This window comes from Canis lupus, chromosome 7, assembly GCF_011100685.1.
Source record: "Canis lupus familiaris isolate Mischka breed German Shepherd chromosome 7, alternate assembly UU_Cfam_GSD_1.0, whole genome shotgun sequence".
In the NCBI taxonomy this organism is placed as follows: Eukaryota; Metazoa; Chordata; class Mammalia; order Carnivora; family Canidae; genus Canis; species Canis lupus.
Genome location: NC_049228.1, coordinates 55,542,589 through 55,567,104, shown reverse-complemented (window position 1 = coordinate 55,567,104; position 24,516 = coordinate 55,542,589). Strand labels below are relative to the sequence as shown.

The window sequence follows — 24,516 nt, the reverse complement described above, 5'->3', positions numbered from 1 at the left end:
GACATTTTGAAGAGACTTAGCCAACAGAAACAAGGTCCCACATTTTGGGATCTTTATGTTTTTCCTTGCTGCCATTGTTCTTGTTTTTCTAAGCCTGTGTGTTTCCAACGATCAGGAGGTTAGATGTTAAGCTTGATTTGACTCAGGTGTAGCACTTTGGGCAAGAATACTTCGTAGGCCCTGCAGTACTTCATTAGGAGCTATATCATGTCACACGATCCACCATCAGTGAGACTTCATTACATGGTAACTCCCAGATCTCTCCATGGTAAAAGTATTTTTTTCCCTGCCTCATGAAATACCCAGTGATATTTGGGTGAGGGTGGGGTGATACTTTGGTTTCAGTGCATATCCTGTTTTTCAACAATATTTCCTCTAATGATTTTATGCTCTAGTGATGATTCCTTTCTGAATTATTTGGCTCAACGTTACAAAATGGGCATTTTTTAATTCCATCATTCCCTCTTCTTTTTTAATTGGTTGTTTTCAACTTCCATTTAAAAAAGGAGAGTGTGTCATCTCATTACCAGAGGGTTGAACATACTTCCTCAAAGACTTATGCTAAATGCTTAACTTTCCCTTTAATTACTAATTTTGAGGATAAGGGATATAATAATCTCTTCATTGGTAGCCTATCTCTCACTGACACCACAATGAATTAATGGATTTTTATATATTCAGTGGTTACAGTCAATTATATTCATTATTCCTTTTGATGCTCAAATTGTTCTGAAACTGATTCCTGGGTCCTTGTGACATGTCTCCATTCTTTGAGAGCTTATTTTCTGACACGACAGGATGCATCAGGCTCACTGTGTACTTTCCCTAAGCCAGCCCTTGAGAAACCATTTCTCCAAAATAATATTTAGAAACCACAATCTGGTCACAGGTGTGCTCACTGGATATTTTTAAAATCATGTTTAAATGCATGGCTGAGCTGACATGTACATGGGTGTTTTTGAAGGCATCTAGACAGGTAAAGCTGACATATAACATGGACTTTAATGAGCCACGGGCACAGAGAACAATCAAAATTACTATTCAGTGAGCACTCAGTAGAAGATGTTAAATTTAAAGCAAACAACTCTCTCCACTCCCTCTTCAGTTGACCTCAAATCAAAACAAAACAACAACAACAAATTATATATATATATATATACACATGTATATGTATATGTATATATATAAGATAACAGCATTTGAAAATTAAAAAAGAAAGTGATCAGCATACTAGAAAGTTTGAAGGCATCTCAGGTAATAAATAGGATCAGACTGAAATTAAAAATAGGATGAGGAAGACATAGCCCTTAACAGTAAATAAAAGTTCTGTTCTTCTAAAGATAACCAAGGGTTAGCTCCAGAATTCAACTCAGTAAAGGCAAAGAGCAAGGACGGACCACTTAATTAAGAGACTTTGTAAAAAAAAAAAAAAAAAAAAAAATACTAAGGTTTAAAAAAAAAAAGCAGGGGGATGGGGAGGCAAAGGAGAAGCAGCTCCACCCAGGAGCCATATGCACTAAGAGCTTTAATCCCATGATAAAGCCCTCTTTAATTTGTCTAATTATGCAAGTCCCAGACAGCTAGACTATTCCATGCTCAATAACCTACAGAGCCATGGCATGTCCTACTCACAGAAACATAGCCCTGCTCCCCATAAAAACACCTCTCATGTTGGAAGGTCTGCCAGAAAAACATAACACACCTACCACTATAAGTCATTCTAATCATTCAATAAGTACAAATCCTATGTCTAAGGATCACCATATATTGGAGGAAAACCAATAGCATCCATGGCAAAAATCAAAATGAATAAACAAAAAAATTAACCTTTTAGGAAACAAATAATTTAGAAACAAAAATGTAAACTATCCCAATTAGTTTCCTCAAGGAAGTTTAAGAGAATATTACATCCATAAAACAAAAAGAGACTATTACTAAAACAAACCACCAGAGAATAAGAGTTTGTGAAAATTAAAATTTTAGTTGTGATTACAAAAGAAAACAGTCAATGCACTGACTAAGAGAATAATCAAGCAAGATCAGGCTTAGTATTGGAAAGATTAAGAAATTCTCCATAATATAGAATATATATGTACATTTAACTACTATTACATATAAATTTGTATGTAAATAACTGTTTTTAATATTTGTTTGTTCATTTATTATCTATTTTTGCAACGTGGAGGTTCAATTCCAGAATGCCAATGTTAACCTAACAAACATTCCAGGAGGAGTTCATGATTAATGAAGGAAAAGAAATACTATTGACCATATGGGGGTCAGGGATACCAACACCCCATGTGGTCAAAAATCTGCATGTAACTTTTGACTCCTGAAAAACTTTTTTTTTAAGATTTTATTTATTCATGAGAGACACAGAGAGAGAGAGAGAGAGGCAGAGACACAGGCAGAGGGAGAAGCAGGCTCCATACAGGGAGCCTGACGTGGGACTCGATCCTGGGTCTCCAGGATTACACCCTGGACTGAAGGTGGCACTAGACTGCTGAGCCACCCAGGCTGCCCATGACTCCTGAAAAACTTAATTGCTAATAGCCTACTATTAACTGGAAGTTCTATTGATAGCATAAACAGTTGGTGAACACATAATTTGTATATGTACTGTATACTGTATTTTTAAAGTAAGCTAGAAAATGTCATTAAGAAAATCATAAAGGAGAGAAAATACATTTATAATATTGTACTGTACTTAAGGAAAGAAATCCACATAAAAGTGGGCCTGCACAGTTCAAACCCATGTGTTTTGAGGATCAACTATAACCAAAAAAATAATAGAAACATTTTTAATTAAAAGGGCCTATTAGGTGTTCAGCTGGGTACGTAGCAGAAACCTGCATATTGATAATTCTAGTGAAATTTCAGGCTTCAAGGAAAAGAAGAAATCAAGAAATATTTCAGGGAAAAGATAACAATAAAAAAATAATATGTCAAGTAAATGAAATTAAACCTTGTCAGCAAAATTGGATGCTCAAAGGCAGTAGAAAATGCTATCAAATTTGAGTGGAAAAATAATTTTAAATAATAATTCTACATATAGTTAGTCTAAGAATAAAATCTAACAAAGTAAATGCATTTTAAAGACATAAGGACAAAGAAAGTTTACAAATAATCCCTACCTACCATGAATAAATAATGCTTGGAATATTACAAAATAAGGAAAAAATGCAAGAGGAATAATACCATAAGACAAGAAAGCATCAGCCTGAGTATGAACTAGAAGGATGGTCCTCAACCCTGTACAAGCATTAGAATCACATCTGAGCTCTTAAAAGTACAACTGTCCAAATGAGAAGATCATCCTGGATTCTGGCAATATTCTATTTCTTGGATTATAAGTACACAGAGGTGTTCACTTTGCAATGTTTAATCACAAAAAGTATGTATGCCTAATTTCCACCTCAGACTTATTTTTATTTTTTATGATTTTTTTAAATTTTTATTTATTTATGATAGTCACACAGAGAGAGAGAGAGAGAGAGGGAGAGACATAGGCAGAGGGAGAAGCAGGCTCCAGGCACCGGGAGCCCGACATGGGATTCGATCCCAGGTCTCCAGGATCACGCCCTGGGCCAAAGGCAGGCGCCAGACCGCTGCGCCACCCAGGGATCCCCCACCTCAGACTTATTAAACCAGAAAATCAAGGGGTTGACTCCAAGTGTGGGCATTTTTTAAAAAAGCTCCTTCGGTTATTGTAATTTGCATCCAAAATGCATTCACTGCCCCCAAAAGAAGCTAAAGTTAAAACAAATTAATATTTCGTGAACCCCTGATAAAGAAGATTAAGTTAATCATGCTCCTTAATTTGTAGCATATTAAAAACCCTCTTGTTTTATTAATTTTTTTAATAGATGTGTTCCTTACTGTCACCTCCTACTCTCATTCTCCATTCTTCCCCAACTATTCTATTGTTTAGTGTTTATCCTTTTGTTTATATGTTTTTCATCAAATATAAATTGTTATGTGTGCTTGCAATTTTAAATGATTTGAAAGATATTTTGTTCAATATCTTATTCTGTTCCTTGAGATACCTACTGTCCAATATGATAAATCAAAAACTAGATTGTTTTAAAATCTATTAATATAAAATGTTTAACACCAAAATGAACTCCAAAACAAAAACTATTTTAAAATATTTAATTTTACTCTTGCACTGTTGGTGGGAATGTGAACTGGTGCAGCCACTCTGGAAAACTGTAAGGAGGTTCCTCAAAGAGTTAAAAACAGAGCTACCCTACAACCTAGCAATTGCACTGCTGGGGATTTACCCCAAAAATACAGACACAATGAAACACCAGAACACCTGCACCCCAATGTTCACAGCAGCAATGTCCACAATAGCCAAACTGTGGAAGGCGCCTCGGTGTCCATTGAAAGATGAATGGATAAAGAAGATGTGGTCTACACATACAATGGAATATTACCCAGCCATTAGAAACGACAAATATGCACCATTTGCTTCCACATGGTTGGACCTGGAGGGTATTATGCTGAGTGAAATAAGTCAATCGGAGAAGGACAAACATTATATAGCCTCATTCATTTGGGAAATAAAAAAATAGTGAAAGGGAATAAAGGGGAAAGGAAAGAAAATGAGTGAAAATATCAGTGAGGGAGACAGAACATGAGAGACACCGAACTCTAGGAAACGAACAAGGAGTAGTGGAAGGGGAGGTGGGTGGGAGGTGGGGGTGACTGGGTGAGGGGCACTGAGGGGGCACTTGACAGGATGAGCACTGGGTGTTATGTTATATGTTGGCAAACTGAACTCAAATAAATAAATAAATAAATTTAATTTTAGATAAAAAACTGATCAAGGAAATAGAGTTTTCATTTTATGAAACATTAATTTTCAAGATGACTTCTTTCTCAGAAGGATCAAATTATTTTAGTTTGGGGGGGCATGTGGTACTATTGTGGCACATTATATGTAAGACATATTTAGTTATTATTCCACTTGTAAAGTTTTGAGTATTATAAAACTTTTGATTTCACATTTCGTCATATTTTGTGTCTAATTTGTATCTTATTTTGGACTAATTCTTATGTATGTTTTTAGCACAGCACAGCATAATTTCAAAGTCCATAGAATGGTCTTAGATTCCTATCTTGAATATGGAAACATTCTTTAGAAGTGATATTTTTTCTCTGATTGCATTGCTTTGCTGAAGAAATTTAGCATTCAACCAACAAATTTGTGATCTCATGAAGATAGTATATTAACAGTTTGAATCTGTCACAGGACAGGTATCATAATTTGATCTGAAATAGCACATATACTTGTGTGTACATACTCCAGTTACATACACACAGAATCATTTAATTGAACATTAAAATAGTAAAACATACGTAAAGCAGGCAAAAAGAATTAAGGATGTAAGAAGATACAAACTCTTTGGGTGTCTATAATATTCTGATCTCTTGTGAGCATATGTGGAAGGACAAAATAAAGTCTTCTATCCACAGATACTGAAAGAGGAAGAGCTTCCACCTGCCTCTGGGAGAGACAGCTGACTACTTAGCCAGAGATTCCTTAGGAGGTGGCCAAAATGGTCAGGCAATGAGCTCCAAGCTGAAGCTCCAACAAAAGGAAAAAGTAATTCATATGGCCATTCCAGTAGAGAGTTTCTTATTGAAATATCTACATAAATGAAAAGTTAGAATTGTCAAGTCCATGCTGTGCTTGGAAGATGATATGGAAGATGAAATAGAGGAAAATGTTTACAATGTAGAACAAAAATGCACATGGACATGTACATAACTGTCTGCAAACACAGGACTTTAAACCAATGGAAATCTGTATATTACTTTTTACCCATTTATTACTGAAAAATTGTTCATTGTTACCATTGGCGAAGAAATTAGAAAGGTGTTCATCTTTTAAAACTGTATTGCTTTTTCAATGGAAAAGTTCATTATCTAATCTATAGTCACAGGACTGTTACAAGGTCACAAATGTACATACATAGACAGAGAAGGCATGATCCATTTAAAAGAGAAACTTGGGGCAACGTTAAATCTGATGACCCTATTACCAAACTATACACCACATCATATGCATATCTTTACAGAGAAAAAAGAATGAAGATAGATATACCCCTACATATTCTTACACTACATTATTTGACTTAATCCATTTAATAACTCTGAAAGAAAAAAAACTCTGAAAGATACGAAGAATGAAGTAGTATAGATATGGTGATATATAGATATTGATACAGTTATAATATAGCCATCCCATAGCCCTGAAAAAGAACTTGCACTAGTTTTGAGTGTTCCATGTCATGGTTCAAGAAACTAAGACAGAAATGAACCAAATGATTTGCTCAAAATCCTACACCTAGAGGCAGCGCGAGACACGGAGCCAGGTTGATACATTCAGTGTCATTCTGCTATGTATTTTATCTCATAACTTCAAATAACCAGAGGTAGTTTCTGTTTTATGTTCATTTACAGAGAAGTGGCTATTTCTCTGCCTTTTAAGCAACACCATCCTAGATAATAATACCCATGCTTGCAGGATAATAGATGCCCATGTCTTAATCCCTAGAACTTGTGAATACGTTAAGGTTATGGGACAAAGGGAATTTAAGGATGTTAATCAGCTGACCTTAAAATAGATCATCTTGCATTATCTGGGATGAGCCCAGGGAAATCACAGAGATCCTTAAAAATGGAAGAAGACAGAAAGAGACAGTCAGAGGAAGCTGTAACTATGGAAGAATGGGGAGAGAGAGAGAGATGCAATATTGTTGGCTTTGAAGAGGATGGAAGGGAGCCCAAGCTAAGGAATGCTCTAGAAGCTGGAAAAAGCAAGGAAATAGATTCTTCCCTAGAAACTCCAGAAATGAACACACCCCTGCCAACACCTTGATTTTAGCCCAATGGGACACATGTTGGACTTTAGCTATAGAACTATAAGATACATTTGTGTTGTTTAAGCTTTTTATGGTAACTTATTCTAGCAATAATAGATAACGTAGATGATAGATAGATGATAGATACTAGATGATAACTTTATATATATATATAAATGTTGTATATGATGTATATATACATTATATATATATATATATATATATATATATATAAGCATCTTATTTGCCTATGATAACAAACACCATTTCTAGTTCAAGTCACTGGAGATGGGCAATCCAGCTGCGGCTCCCACCAGTTCTGCTTGGCTCTACTCCATGACTTTTCTCATTTTAGGACCCACTACAAAGAAGTAACTACTATCTGGGTCATGTTCTTCTCAAGTAAGGGTGTCAAACACACACACACACACACACACACACACACAACCAAAACTATATAAGGACATTTCAAAGATTTCACTCAGATGTGGAATATGTCATACCTGCTCACATTCCACTGGTCAAAGTCAATCACATGACCAAACTAAAAGTAATGGAAATCTGTGGCTTACTTGGCAGAAAGGAAAGGGAAGTGTAATTGATAATTATGTAATACAATGTGTCACAGATATGAAGAATAATGTACTTAAACTATGACATGCAAAGTTTTCCTATTCATCTTTCCTAAGCTAAATTAATCATTCCTGGGGAAGTTAAAGTAAGGTGTTCTGATGACTACTTTCCATAGATGCTCAAAGAGACAGAGTATGGCTGTTCTCAAGGGAAAAAACAGCATGGAAGCATCACTAGCTCCTCACTTTTTCATCTTCAGCTTCAGGATTAAAGTAAACCTATATGATGTAAAAAGACTTATTAAAGCTTTCTTCCTCTCTACATTATTTTCACTCAATATGTATTCACATGCTGGGCACTGTTCTAAATACTGGGAAGATTTTGTTGCAGAGAAGAAGGAAACAAAGGAGAGGGGAGCTTATGAGGTTGATCTGAGGCAATGATACAGAGTAAATTAAATGTAGTTTTACCTTTGAAAATAGCTTCATGTTTTGCATATTTATTTTCCTGGCAGGGCCTCTGCTATTTCCTCCAGCTAATCTCTAATGTCAGGAACTCATGCCACACCATGTCTGTCTTTCCAGGCCCCACCCCACCTAGTCCTCTCTCACCAGCATCCTATGCTCTCATATATCTCATGCCTCTTTCTGCTGTCAAAACCAACCTGTCTTTTGTTCAGTTGTGAGTAATTCTTAGTTGGTCCTTTCTCAAATCCCCTCTCCACCACACTACACACTCATCAGTAGTCACTTCTGGCAGCATGGACTCCTACAGATCCAGACCTATGTAACTCTAAAGGAAGCATGTTTTTGAGAAGGATACTACTTAACCTCCACTAACAAGTTTATCCAATAGACATTTATGAAGCTTGCATTCCATTGGAGGCGGTATGCAAGCAGCAGGGAATACAAGGTTAAAAAAAAAATGCACTTCCAACCCTGGATACCTCACATCCTTAGAGGGGAGACACCTATATAAACAAACACAAAAAATGCTGTTGTGCTGATTCAGAGTTGGTTGGACTTCCAATCCATGCTTTAACCTTGCCGTGTTCTTTTCTGGACATAGGCAGCCACGATCTGCAGGATGTCTGGATGCTCCATTAGCTGGCTTTCTGTTAGATCCAGCCAAAGGCAGGTGCTGGCTAGAGACTAGGAAGCATTTTAAAAAGATAAAAACATTAAATAAAAACTGAGGCATAGAGAATTAATAACTTGCTAAAACACCATCGTTACCAGGTGGCGGACATGCAATTTCAAACCTGGGCTAATCAATAAAGATTCCTCTTTATCAATATCCTATATTGAACACAGTAATCTAATACCACCCCATGCCACTTAACAGAGCTGTGAGGAAGTGGAACAAGGAGAGATGATAGATAGGTTCTAAAGAGATGTCCAGACACAGAGAAGATCCGAGAACATGTGGGAAGCAAGAGATAATAGGTCTATATGAGATTTCCTGTGCAGACTCCTAAAATAGTCAAAGAATAAGATAGGGGCACCCAGGTGGCTCAGTGGTTGAGCATCTGCCTTTGGCTCAGATCCTGATCCCCGGGTCCTGGGATTGGGTCCCACATCAGGCTCCCCGCGGGGAGCCTGCTTCTCCCTTTGCCTATGCCTCTGCCTCTCTCTGCCGGGGGTGGGGGAAGGAAGGGTTTGGCCCTGCCAACCGTGGTGTGATGTGGTTCGATATGCTCCCAGGATCAGCGTCATGGCCGTGTGCTTGGTCATCCCTGGCATAGCCACGGCGCACATCCACAGGTTCAGTAACAGGGGCAAGGAAAAAAGGCTTGCCTATTATCCATATCAGTGGAGTTTGATGCAAAGAGATAGGTGAGTCCCTGGAATTAATCATTACTATGTGTCAGAGGGTTTGGAGAATATCGATTAAGGAAGCATTTTCCTGTTTGATGAAAAATACCTCGGTTACAGCTCATCTACCCCTTCTAGAAGGTTATGCAGTGTATTAATGTAGTGCATAATAAAAACAAAAAGTAAAAGCTAAAAAAAAAGACATCTCTCTGCATGTCTCTCATAAATAAATAAATAAAATCTTAAAAAAAGAAAAGATCGAAGAGGGGAATTCGGGTTGAGACAGCGATGGGAAAGATGGAGTAAGTTAGAAGTTGCAAATAGAAGGTCCTTAGGGCTTATGCTGAGTGGAAGCAGGTAAGAGGACAGGAAGACAGATTAAGAGAAAAGCAAGAAAGGGGAGCATTATACAGATGCTCGCAAGGGGCCTTCCTGAGATGGAAGACCCTGCCAGCTTCATATCCCAGGGAGAGACCTTTGGGTCTGTAGCAAAATCTGAAGCAGGTCTACAGAGGCCTCCTTTCATGGCTTTCTGCTCGGCACCAACTCAATGGTGGGAATTGGTTACAGGATGGGCACTTTTCTCTGGACTCACGTGTGTCAGTAGTCCTCGCTATCAGTGATGAGCTTACCAAATAAAACAAATGCACTATGTGGGGTTGCACAGAAACTGCAAATAGACAACTAAGTCATTGTCTTTTTAGGTTCCATAGGCATTATTGATTGAGGAAGAACAACAGATGAAACGCAAATAGAATTGTAACTACAGATCTATTGCTACACTACTGATATTATTCCGAGTACCCTTGTGTGTCCTCATTGCCTTGCTTCGATTTTCCCAGGCATTTGTTCCCCCGTGCACCCTGCCCTTTGATCACAATGTTCAAAATGGGGATGGCCATGGAAAATCAGTAGTACCTGCATCAGAGCAGCTCCAGCTGATTAACCTCTAATTAAAATAGGAAAGGAAGGACAATTGTACATACTTCTGTATCTCCATAAAATGCCACCACGGGAGGTACACAGGCCTGTATTGATTTGAGGGTCATGTTATTACACTGCAAGGAAGCCCTGAGAAACACTTCAATGCCGTAAATGTATCAAAATATGAATAAGTGAAAAGTGTCTCAATAGGAAGCACTGGCTGTGCACTAACACTCTTCATCTACACAAGACCAGTTCAAGCATCATGTTTAACCTCCTGGCCGGGCGCTGAGGCGGAACAGGCCAATGCTGGAGAACCTTAGTCTCTCACCCAGAACTTGTTCCCACAAAGAACAAAGGAAAGCACGGGAGTGAGTGGACACAGAGGGCTGTACACTACCACCGCCCCTCCTGGCTGTTGCACCAGTAGCTGTGACAAGCAGCAAGAATGAGGCCAGAAAACCCTCTTTCATCCAGTTGATTTTTAGCACCCGTGTATGCCAAATAATGTGCCAGGCATGAGGGATACAACGGTGAGCCCGTGAGGGATGGTTCTAGCTTAGAGACCGATGAGGAGACTGCAATTTAGAGAAATCATAGCTGGAAACTTGTCAGACGTCACCTAGCAAGTGGAAGCAGAGCCAAGATTCACACCAGCTTTCATCTACCCTTTAAAACTTATCCTTCAAGCGCTGTCTCCTGTGACTACTTACTTCTCTCCCTTTGTCACTCAATAATTTTCTCTTAATTTCTCTCTTTTAATTTCTCTCTTTTAAATTTCAGGGCAACAAATTGCATGGGGCAGCCCATCCAGTTACCTAATGAATGTTTCTTTAAATATGAATTGGAAGGCCCCTGGACTTGTATCCGGTTGCAATTTTGTCTTATCTGCTGAGCAGTGTGGGGCTGGGTCTGCCAAGCCCTGGCTTGACTGAATTAATCAGCCCGAGGCTCTCCCAGGGAAGCCAGCAATTCTGCAGTGACTTTCCCCATACAGATGGCCCCTTAGTCAGCTCTGAGAATGCAGAGGGAAGTCTGGCTTGGCGTTTCAGCAGCAGACTGGGTGGACAAAGGCTTGGGTGGACACAGATGCCCAAGCAATTGTATTGAGTCTATTTCCTGTCATTTAAACCCAGTGTCATTTATTATTCAACTCAGAGTGTATTTTAGAGATTCAATTTGTAGGGTATATGACACACATAGTAAATTGGGATGTATTATCTCAGTTCATTTGCTGGAGGACAGGTGTTCACATCACAAGAACCAACAGCCCCATCGACCGTAATTGGTGCCTTGGCTGGCAGTCTGAGCCTAGAGGGCAGGACTAAAAGTGCATGAAGAATGAACTCATAATAATTTCCACATGCGGCATAGTGCATTTCACTTGAGGCTCTCAAAGCACATTTTAGGCATTCATTCCCTTCTCACTACAACACTGCCTGGGCTTGCTCTTGTTCTCCTGCCACAGCCAGGAAAACAAAAGCAAAGAATGGAAGACTCTCGTTCACAGGGGAAAATACAGGCAGGACAGGGATTAAAAACTCAGGAGGCCTGAATCCTCATTCTCTCTCCTTGGAATCCCCCTACTTCCATCTCCGTCTCATGTATTATTTAATGTTGTTAGCCAGGATATTATTAAGGAACCTAGACTGATGGATCCAATTTTGTTCAGGTTAATTAATTTCAAAATGTGTGCAAGTCTGCAAGCTGCACAAAATCACACTCGATACAAATTAAACACAGAAAATGATATATGTGTACAGTTCCCGTAATCGTTACCGTATGTGTCTGTCAAACGTATGTAGCATACAAACACTAATCACAACAAGCCACCCAACACACTTCCAGGAACACGCAGATTGTATGGTTAAGCATTCCTATGTGAAGAGAGGGGAGTCAGTCCGGGAAGGATGGAAAGATTTGTATGAAGCCAAGAAACTCCAGAGCCTAGGTGGTATCTTAACTACATATCTAATGTCATTGCAGAATACTTTGCATGCTAAATTCACTTAAAAATATGAAATTAGAAACCCCTATCCTTGTGGGTTTTGTTAATAATGAGCAGGGAGAAAAATGGAACTTTTGCCCTGGAGCTCAGGTGAAAAGACATAATTAAAAATACTGCCCTAGAAAAAGGATGCCTGCTTCCCAGGTGGCATTTGGCTTCTGCATACTTACAAATAGCCATCGCTCACAAAACCAACACACTCAATTAAACTCCTTCCACTTATCACAAACCCAGTGTTCTTCATTGTCAGTTGAGAAATTCCAAAGGATGAAATGAGTAAATGGAAAAAGAGATTGACTACCAATCTTCCCTTTTCAAGGATAAAGTTTGGAAACATGAAATAATATGAGTCTCTGATCTTTAGAAAATTAAGTTTGACCAATAACATGATGAAGGTGTGCAAGATCAGTACCCACAGCCATGCAGGTAGTACACAGCATAGCATCAGGGCTTCCCAGCACACCCCACACTGAGAATGGAGACCATGGCTTCAGAGGTAGTGCTCTACATTCTATTTGCAGAGGATAAAATGCTTTTTCTCTTAAGTCCAGTTTAGCTAGTTAGTTGACCCAGCCTAAGCCCATAAACAGATATAAAATCATCTAAAACTTTTCAGAGGGGAAGCAGTTGTCAGCTTTTGTTTGACAAAATACCAAGATATAATGAGTGATCTCTACCATCATGATGTTTTCAATGTGATTTTCATTTTACTCAAAAATGAAAGTGGAAAGGATGGAAAAGGACCACAGCACTACAATGTGGGGAGAAGAAGGCTCAAAAAGCTAAGGTCCTTGGTCCAACTGGTCCAAGTATTCAGAGGATCTAGAAAGGTGTGAGTATAAGGACCATAATTGTCCAACTTCCTACAAGTTCTTGGATTTCATACCATTGAGAGGTGTGACAACCCTGTTTCATGGGCTTTTCCCAAAGCTAGTTCATAGCTTAGTACGTTAAAGCTTCACTTGCAGAGTAAAACAGCATCTGCAGCTCTGGGATCAGATTGTCAACAAGAATAAAAAAGGAGTCAAGCCAGGGATTCACTGTCTCCTTAGCTTTATCCTCTGTTCTAATGACTAAGCTCTTGCTTTGTTCTGAAGACACTGTTCCCATCCCATAGTTCCCATCTACAATGACTATCTACTATATTTTTTGATGTCTCAGGTCCTGCCTTGAAATTTGGCATTCCTACTTTGCTCATTGCCTGGCCCCAGTCTCCTGCCAGGATCTGCCTGGTTCCTGGATGGTGGCCTCTTCCCGGTCACCACGATCTTTGGTTCTAACCATCCTGTCAGCACCTGCAGTGGTTATAGGGAAACCAATTCCTCAACACAGGAGAGGGGAATTGACAAATCAAAGCAGGGAGCAGGAAAGAATCTATAGTACCGTATTATTGCTGATACTAATTTCTGAATTTTTTTCCCCGTGGTCCTTGCCTTCATCCTGTTTCTCAGTGCTTGAGACAAAAGTGATCATTTAATTCGTTTCTAGGCTATATGTGCTTTTTTGTTGATTCCTTCTCTTCCATCAAAGAACACATTTATCTTCCACTCATTAATTCCGCTGGTGTGGATTTGCAAGCATATGTTCACTGGAAGAAATTTAAATGATTGTGACCTTAAATTCAAGAGAACAAAAACCCTAGCCATTTAAAGAATTTTAACATAGGGTGCTAAGTGTCTGTTAGATTATCTAAAGACCAGTCATATCTTTATTCACTCTGAGACTAACACATGTCAAATAGATTTTGACAATTTCTATTTCCATTAAGAACAGAAGATTGCCTGTTACCTGCTTGTAACATCTAGAACGGTGCCTGGCACATAAAAGGCCCTCACTAAATATGCTGATTGAATAAATTAGGTATATTAAAAGTATTTGGATAAAGATTTCTTCTCTTCTCATTGTTTTCTTTTCTTTTTCATGCCTTCCCCACAATATGAGCCAGAGGTTTCCATTCAAAGGGGTGGTGAATGTCAAATGAATGGGTTGATGAATAAGAGATCCTATAACAAGGCAGCCCCGGTGGCTCAGTGGATTAGCGCCGCCTTCAGCCCAGGGTGTGATCCTGGAGAGCTGGGATCGAGTTCCACGTCAGGTTCCCTGCATGGAGCCTGCTTCTCCCTCTGCCTGTGTCTCTCTCTCTCTCTCTCTCTCTCTCTCTCTCTCTGTCTGTCATGAATAAATACATAAGATCTTAAAAAAAAAAGATCCTATAACAGCAGTTATAAAATATCTATATGATATGATCTCAAGTGTGTCTAAACACACATATGAAAAAAATAAAAATAAACACACATATGTTAGCATAAAAAACATTGTAGTGGGGAATGCATCAGGACAGGAACAGCAATCATCGCTGTATGGTATATTTTTCCTATTTTAATTTTTTCTAAAATTAATATGGATAACTTTAATTTATATTACAAAAATCACTACAGTCATGATAAAAGGAAATTAAATAACACCAAAGTTATTTAAATATAAATTTTGTTTTCATCTCAAATCCTACTCCCCAAAGCTAAATATAACTAACTGATATGGACACACACAAATAATATATAAAATAGTTCAATCATAATATATATACCATATTGTATTCTGCTTTTTTGTTCAATGAGATGGTGTGTATGTATAAATGTATGTATGTTGTATATGATCTATGCCAGATATATAAATATTTCTTACCCTATTTTAACAGTTACTAATTATTTCATTGAAATTGATGTACCTTCATTTATTTATTTTTTTTGAAGTGGGGAGAAATTTTATTATTTTTTTAATTTAATTTTATTTTTTTTATTGGAGTTCAATTTGCCAACATATAGCATAACACCCAGTGCTCATCCCGCCAAGTGCCCCCTCAGTGCCCATCACCCAGTCACCCTAACCCCCTGCCCACCTCCCTTTCCACTACCCTTTGTTCATTTCCCAGAGTTAGGAGTCTCTCATGAGCTGTCACCCTCTCTGATATTTCCCACTCATTTTCTCTCCTTTCCCCTTTATTCCCTTTCACTATTTTTTATATTCCCCAAATGAATGAGACCATATAATGTTTGTCCTCCTCCAATTGACTTACTTCACTCAGCATAATACCCTCCAGTTCCCTCCACGTGGAATCAAATGGTGGGAATTCCTCGTTTCTAATGCCTGAGTAATATTCCATTGTATACATAGACCACAGCTTCTTTATCCATTCATCTATCAATGGACACCGAAGCTCCTTCCACAGTTTGGCTATTGTGGACATTGCTGCTGTGAACATTGGGGTGCAGGTGTTCTGGCATTTCGGTTTGCCCCAAAGATACAGATGCAGTAAAACGCCAGAACACCTTCATTTATTTAATCAATATTTTTTTGGGCAAATGATTAGGCCCTTTTCAACTTTTTGTCTGTAATAAACATACAATCTCACACTTGTTCAATGATTTTCCTATATTAAATTTCTAAAAACATATTTATAATACAAATGGTCTAAACATAGTTAAAGATTTTGATGTATTTTGTCAGATAGTTTTCCAGAAATGGCATATTGATGTGCATTCCAATTATGTGTAAGATTTTTGCTTCCCTAAAACACTTACTAAAATCAAACATTATAAAATATTTTAATCTTTGTTCATCTGATAATTTAAAGCATTTAATTGCTGTTTTAACTTATAATTCTTTGGTTATTATATCATGTATCTTTTCATTTTTATTAGATATTTGTTTTATTGTGAATTACAAGGGTATATCTTTTGCCCATTTTTTCTCAGAGGTATTTATTTATTTATTTATTTATTTATTTATTTATTTATTTATTTTTACTGATTTATAAGAGGCCATTATTTTAGAAGTATAGGAACTCTATTCCTGTTATATGTTGCAGATACCTTTCTCAATATTTCACTTCATTTGAATATTTCATTCTCTCAGTTTATTTTTATTTTGTCATTTATAAACTAGTTCTTTTTACACTATGCAAATTGTTAATGTTTTTATTTCATTGTCTTTGGGTTTTATATTTTACTTAAAAAGTACTTTCTAAAAAAAAGTACTTTCTATTTTAAGAATTTTTAAATATTCTCCTATAATTTTCTAATACTTTTAATTTTTCTAATGTTTTCTATATTTTATATTTATTAATCCAACTAGAATTCTGCATGTTTATATAAAAAGTCTGAATTAAACTTTCTTGTCAAATGAAGATCCAATTGTGCCAACACCGCTTATTGAATAATATATTTACTTCACTGAATGTTTTTGAGCAAGGAAGTGGCAAAATCAAGTTTTAGGTAGACAAATGAGGGCTGGAAGAGAGATGCTTCAGGGCGGATAGCTGAGATTTGATGTTTTCTGGCTGTGAAAAAACAATATATAGGTCACAGTTCAGTGAAGACTTGGCCAAACAGGCATGTTTAGGTGTTATATAGTTATTCAAACCCAAAATATAAACATTCATTTGCAAAAAAATTACACGCATAGCTCAAAATATTTAAAAAATCAACCAGAAGTGGATCATAATCTGAAGACTATAAATTTTTACTTTATTTTAATGGAATATACTGTATTTATTTTTTTTTTCAAAGGGAGCATAAAGAACATTTTGAAATCAAACAAAATATTCTCTAATCTAATTTTTGGTGGGTATATGACTGTTTACATTTGTCATATTTCATCAAGAATGAATTTTACTGTATTTAAATTATATCTCAAAGAATCAGACCTTAAAAATCAGATAAGGGAGACATTTTATAAGAAGAAAACAAAAAAGGATGATCAGAGGAAGTAAAGGTTAAGCTGGGGCCAAAGGATGAGTAGAAATGAGCCAAGAGTTCAAGCCAAAAATGCTTGAAGCAAAGGGAATAATTTGGGCAAAATCACTAAGGAGGGAGGGAGCATTTAGATATTAGAAAAAGTAACCTGAGGTCAGTGTGATACAGGAGGAAAGTGTGACAGTGTAATGTGGGAAGAGAAAAAGACAGCACCAGATCATACAGGGTCTTGTACGAACTACTTCAGACTTTAGAGTTTATGATAACTGCAATAGAAATCACCAAAAGATTTTAATTAGAGGAATAAGGTGATCTGACATAAATTGTTAGATCATCCTAGATACTTTGGTGAGAAGGACTGGTAAGGGCAAAAGTAGGTGCAGAAAACAGATTAGGAAAACGTTGCAAAGACAGATATGGGAGCTTAGGCCATGGTAGGGCTGATGTAGAAAGACAGAAGGAGTCATGTTTGGGACATACTTAGATCCTCAACTCCCATCAGCTATGAAAATGGAGTTAATAATAACATCTATGTCATGGAGTTGTTGTGACAACAAAATGAATACAATTATTTGGCAATTTTGTTCAACATATTATAAATGTTCAGTACATGTTGGCTGATGTAAATGATGCAAATAAAATAAATATAGCTTTCTCTGTTTCTGCTTTCAACTCCATCCAAGTTGCCTGGGAGGCTGTCAATGCCTGTACCTCTCCTGTCCCCACCCAGCCTTACTAAGATATAATTGACAATTACATAACATTGTGTAAATTTAAAGTATACAATATATTGATTTAATACATTTATTTATCACAAAATTATTAACACTGTGGTGTTAAGACTTCCATCACTATGATGTCTTTACCATGTCTATGTGGAGCCAACCCAGTTCTTCCTTGGTGATAACTTTAGTGCTGGTTGGCTTTCTCCCAAGAATGTGTACTAATGTGTAATCAAAACCATGCAAGAGCCAGATCTACACTTCCAGTTACAGCTTACAGACAACGAGGTAGTATCTATGTAGTTTTAAACTGACCTGGTTACATTTGCTTTGTTTTCTTCCTGTTATCGAACATTTGAGTATTTTTTTTTTTGCAAGGATGGTATGGTGCAAATCTTTTTTCCTTAATTATGTGTGCTTACTGTTATAGGAACATCAAATCTATTTTTATTATTTTTATTTTACTCCCTCCAAAAAGGCCATTATAATCATAGAAATATAAATGATACAGGGCCTGGACAAGAAGAATGAAAGTGAGAAAGATTAATATGAATTTGGAAAGAAGACTCAAGGAGACTAGGTGAACAATAGAATACAGAAGACCATGAATATGAGAACGTCAAGGACAAATTGAGTTTCCATTCCTATTGGCCTGGGTGAAATCCGTCACCACTGATATTGAAAGAAAAGTCAGGAGAGGATTCTTTTATAGGAAAGAAAATGAATTCTCTTTAGAAACATTAAGGGTGAGATAACAATAGAATTTTCAAGTAGATGTGTTCAAGGGCAGTTGTAAGCTATCAAAGTACTTAGTCCACTTGAGTGAGCACTTTAATTTTTTTTTATTTTTTTTTTAGGATGCTGAGACTACACAAAGCCTCCTGGAGAATGAGAGAGAGCCTGGAGAATGAGAGGTCCAGAAATTGCCCAGCAACTAGTTTGGTAGACGGAAGATAATTTGAGTACCAGGCAAGTTAGAGACTGGGTAATAAATAAGCAAAAGTTCAGACAGATGAGTTGGCTTAACAAGATAAAACTAGTAGAAACCCGGTGCAGTTCAGAGCCAGAGTTTCAACATTTAGGAGAATTAAGAGTAACTATTTGGACAGCAAACAAGGACTTGGACTTGTGTGTACCGTTATAGGATATGTATCAGAAAGATCCAAATTAGTATCCTCCTCAATCAAATACAGCAAAATTCACTACTCTGTCTTATCCCCTAAACATAATTTTAAGTACCCACTTGACAGTGATGAGCTCTAAAAGATAAAATAATTTGTGACATTCCTTTAAAGGAAAAAAATTAGCTTCCATTCAAAAATTGTTTTTATGCTTAAGATCTGTACTTAGCTTTTGCCTCAGAAAATCAGAAACTAAAAGCAAGAGAGTTGAAATCTTCACTTTACTGATTTATTGTCCTTCAGTATTATTTGATGGTAGTTTTATTCATGAATTCCTTTAACTTCAAACATTACGTCTTGGTTTTCAGTGGTATTTGTAGCATCTCCCAATTTAGATTCATCTTCAAATTTAATTGACATGCTGGCTGCTCCCTCCATAATTAATCCAGCTGTTAAATAAGACAGGTCACAAAACTCGTATCACCAGACATCATACCTTAACTGGAAACATTGCCATTCATTATTATCTTTATTGTTTATTTTTCATTCAGAGTTTAGTTCTTGAGATGGTACTTAAATCTCATCCAATCTCAGTAAACTTACAAATAGATTTCACAAGATACATGGTCCTGATGTTATTCAAATCGTGGCTTATGGGATATCCGGGTGGCTTAGTGGTTAAGTGTCTGCCTTTGGCTTAGGTCCTGATCCTGGGGTCCTGGGATCAAGTCCCACATCAGGGTCCAGGCAGGGAGCCTACTTCTCCCTCTGCCTATGTCTCTGCCTCTCTCTGTGTCTCTCATGAATAAATAACTTTTTTTTAAATCATGGCTTAGTATGTGTTTGTTATTTCCCCTTTTAACAGAATCAGAAAGACAATTGCATTTTCCAGATATGGTTTATCCTTTAAAAGAGTGGCATTTATAATTTTTAAACAATTGCCAAGATAAATCATTAGTACTTGGTTACATGCATTGTTTTTATGTGTTTTTGTTTAATATTTGTAAATTTCACCTACTAAACAAAATTTGTGCATTTTTAACTCTTTCCTTTATGCATTTATCAATGTGTTAAATATCTACTAAATTGAGACCATTCTCCTTTTCTTTTTACTTACAAATATTTTATTTTAAAAAATTACTCAGGGGCCCCTGGGTGGCTCAGTCAGTTAAGCTTTCAGCTCTTGATTTTGGCTCAGGTCATGATCTCAGGGTGGTGGGATGAAGCCCAATGTCGGACTCCACATTCAGTGGGGCATCTGTTTGAGATTCTCTTCCTCTCCCTGTCCCTCCCACCACTCTCTCTCTAAAATAAATAAATAAATCTTTAAAAAACTAAAATAAAGAGCAAAATATTATAATATTATAATATTATAAAAAATCAAAATTTTCTAAGAATATTTGTTTAAATATATGAGAAAATATAAAAAGCATACCACTTCCTAAGAAAGTGAGCTGCCTCATTTTTATTGCCACTTTAAACACTTTATTTACATCGGTTTGGTGAACTAGTCTTATTTTTTATTAGGAGCAATTCTTTTTATTATCAAATAGCTTTTAATATAACAAATCTAAGTAATTTTCTCTGACTTCAAATTTTTAAAATTAAGCTTGTTCTATCACATAATGTCCGAAATTTTCAGACTATTTTAAGCCAAAATCCAACATGTGTTCCATGAAAACTGGAAAGGTTTATCAATATTATTATGCTATGTGTAAGTTGAAATTTGAGGGTGACAAGATAAAAATATACATATGAAAGTCAAAAACAAATAACATGAATACAATAGATATTTCATGGAATAGTAAGAATAACAATGACCACTCACTAGATATTTAGTATATGCCAGACGTTCATCACAACACTTCACATAAATTATCTCATTTAATATAGTCATATTATTTTATAATTGTGGGAACCAAGAGTCTGAGACATTAGATAATCCAAGATTACTCAGCTTGTAATAGCTAGAACTGAGGATTGATTTTAGGTCTGTCTCCTTCCAAAGCACAGGTTTATAACCACTCTGCCATACTATTTTCATTGTGAAGAGAGTGGTGTTCCTAATTCGATGGAGAAGTAACAAAAGAGTATCTGCAATAAGACTTATATATCCCAAATCACTTAAGTAACTGAGATGGTTCAATTTAAAGTTTAGCGGAAAATGCAGCCTCTCTGTTTTATGGCCTTGGCTTAAAATTCTCCATATATGTCCAGAATTCCCTCAGGACTCTTGCTTGTTGTATTCAAAAGATCAATTCAATTTGCTTTTACTTCATCCCTAGAAATGAAACTCAAATCTAACCTTCAGCAGGGGAATGCCCCCATTCAGGATCTGATTACCCAAGAACATGGTCCCATTAACTTGCTTTCTCTCCTACCAAAGGTAGCATAGAGACCTGTGTTACGCTGCTGCTGCCCTGTTGGAATATCATGACTCCAACTGGCCTCAGATACTAGGGCTGAGACAAAGCCTCCTGCTCTGGTAACCTTCACTATTCCTGATGCAGATTTCTGTCCAGCAGAGAGTCATGCCTTTAGATGTGATCGAAGATGATTCTCATTTCTGTATTATGTTCATTCAAGCACATGGTGCTCAGTGCAAAATTGGCTATGATGCCCAGTATTGCAGCCCCTTTTATTCACCCGCAAAGAGCTTCCCCAGGGCATGAGCCTACTACCTACAAGGATACCCTATCAGAACAAGCCCCAGAACCAGATCTACCCTTTGATTGCCTTATCAGCACTGCAAAGAATGAAGACAATGAGACTGGATTGACTATCAACAGGGAAGTGGAAGATTCTTGGAGAACATTACAATATCACATTGGAATTTATGTGATGTAGAGAAAAAATACTGGCTGTGGATCTACTAAAACCAAAGCTTTGGGCAAGCAGAGTTCAAAATTCAAAACACCACAGAGAAAAGACACTAAACCTCAAGTAGGATGAGAATCTCTAAGCTGAAATTGACATGAAGAACTGGCTCCAGTGGAAGAAAAATAAGCATATGTGTTTAAGGGAACCAGAGAGACAGCATTAGGAATGTTAGGGTAAATTCTCATACTCAGAAGATAAGAACAGAACATGGAAACGTCACAAAAAAAGCTCACTTAAAATCAAAAGTTTTTAAGAACGTACAAGAGAGGTTCAGAAAGGCTAAAGCCCAAAATGACATGAGACTTAGGAGAGAAGGGGACAAGAAAAATGTACACGGCTTAAAAAAGAACTTTGAGATATGACTTACATATGGTAAAGTGGGGACAGACTAAGTATACAGCTTGATGAACTGTACATACATCTCTATTTAGTAATCACACCCAAATCAATATGTAGAACGTTCCCAACACCCAGGTGACCCTCCCATGCTTCCTCTCCAAGTCAACAGCCCTCCAGAAGAAATCATCATCTTGATTTCTATCACTGTGCATTAGTTTTCCCTAGTTTTGAAATTTCAGATAAATTAAATCATACGGCATCTAGTTTCGAGGTTTTGTTAGCCACAAGAATATCATTTTCATGAGAGTTACCTATGGTTGGGTTTAGCAATAGTTCTTTTCCATTGTTGTAAAATATCCCTTTTAATAAATACACTACAACTTAGGTATCCTTTCTATTTAAGCTGACACCTGTAACTAACAAGGCACGTCAGCTGCCCCATTCTCCCCTTCCTACTCTGCCTGCCACCCAGCAGGGGTGAAAAGCAGGAAAGCAGGAAAGCAGGAAAATGGGAGGCACACAGCAGTCTTCTGTTTAGAGTAATTCTGAAATCTTGGGATGTGGTGTTCTTCTATTCTCGAAGTGTGGGAAATAGTCTTTGATTAGACCTTAGTTTGGGTTTGAGGAGTAGCTCCCCAGTGCACTATTGTCCATAGCTGTCCATTATGCTCCTCTTCCTTTTCCTCCCTGGCCATATCTCCCAGAATTAAGCACCTTTCTCAGCCTGCCTTATTCTCAAAGATCTGGGGCCCGAGGTTAGTTTATGGCTCAGTCACGTCGATATTTTTCCTGGTGTTTCTTTGGCAGTAAAATCCTTTCAAAGATAGACTTTTTAATCTATTTTATTTTCTTCGACAAGCCAATAGCAGCACCAACAAGTCTTTTCAAGACATGGCTCTAGACTTAATTATAAGTTTAGCAGTTCCTGGGGGAGCCAATTCTTTAGTTTCTTTGCCCTGAGACATCTAGTCCAACTGAAAGGACTAATAACTGTTATCTTAATCAATTTATTTTGACAAAGGGCATGACAGCTGTACCCATGGTTTTGGTTTGCCTGTTAAAGATGAAAAGAAGTTTACTCTTCTAACAAAGCAATTTATGTCATCTTCATACTCCCTTTCATCTTTACATTTAATGTGGCAAATTCATTTTACAGATCATTTCTGCCTTGTAGATTCTTGTAAACACAGCAAATAGCAAACAGAACACATTATGGATACCAATATTCTTTCCCTTCACCTTTTCCTAAAGCCTTAAGCTCTTTCAGTATCTGCTTTCCAAATTACATCAGTGGATTGTTTGACCAAAAATAGTGCCTTTATATAATGTGAGTTGACATCTTTCTAGTCTCTCAACACAACTTCCTTGCCACCCACTATTGGATCCTACAATCAAAATCACAAAATGTTGGTGTTTTATTATGGCAGTACCCCACTTCTATAAATTTTTGTACTGGAGAGTGTGGGATGTTATATAGTAGTAACCTAAAACTCTAAACCTCAGTGGTTTTAAAAAAAACAGTGAAATTATATATCATATCGTATATGTCCACTGTGAGTCAATTTCTCTATGTGCCCTTCATTCTGGTATCAAGGCCAGTTGAGAAGTCCCTATGTGAAACGTTGATACTCTTGTGGCAAGCTGGTCTCTGAAAGTGACACATGGCACTTCTGTTCATACTTCATTGACCAAAGCAAGTCCCATGGTCAATCTTCATGTCAGTTGGATGGAGATACATGTCCCTTCCATTGAGAAAGCAGATGTTTTTAACCAAAAATACAACCAATTATAATAAAGGGGTAACTTTCTAGCAATTAGAGCTAAATACCAGTGAGGTGAGAACTAAAACTATTTCCACAGAAGTTGAAAAATCTGTACCATCATGATAAATATAGTTATCATTTATTAAAGTATGTAACAAGATCCTAGCCTCCATTTGCTCTTCATTAAACCTAAGCAATGATGGAAACTGTAGCTCAGAGAGTGTAGCTCACCTTACCCAAGTTTATATAGTAGTCAGTTACAAAGTTGGAATTAGGATCTTAGTCTGACTGAATTCAAAATCCATGCTTTTCCCATTGCAAAATATAATGATAGCTATCAAATAATTTTACACAGCAGTGAGGGGTTGGATTGATATCCTCTTACATTGGCTTCAGCAAGATTCTCTGATTATAAACATTTTCAATTATAGGATTTAATGAACTCTTTATTATGGCCAGAATTCAGCAGATGTCAATTGGCAGAATGATATTGTTAAATTAAAACTTTTGTTCTGTTTGGTAAATAATATTGTCAAAGCCCCCCCACAGCACACACACATATACACTAAACTATCCCTTTTAGATATGATTGAGGACCCTCAGGACCGCATTTTGATTCAGCAATTAAGGGGTTCATTCTTCCCGATGGGGTTTCCTTAGACAATTAGCATGTCCTTGGCAGTTGGTCAGTGCCTATATCTTCCTGGTTATTAAATATTATGAATATCACCCTACCCAATAACTAT

At 37.1% G+C, this 24,516-nt stretch overlaps 1 protein-coding gene and 1 pseudogene across 1 annotated transcript in view; one reads left to right on the top strand and one right to left on the bottom strand.

Annotated features, from left to right (window-relative positions):
- NOL4 (nucleolar protein 4) overlaps positions 1-24,516 on the bottom strand; it is a 521,655-nt gene that overhangs the window by 413,707 nt on the left and 83,432 nt on the right. The gene's annotated exons all lie outside the window — the stretch shown is intronic.
- On the top strand, positions 9,127-9,338 carry LOC100687267 (annotated as a pseudogene).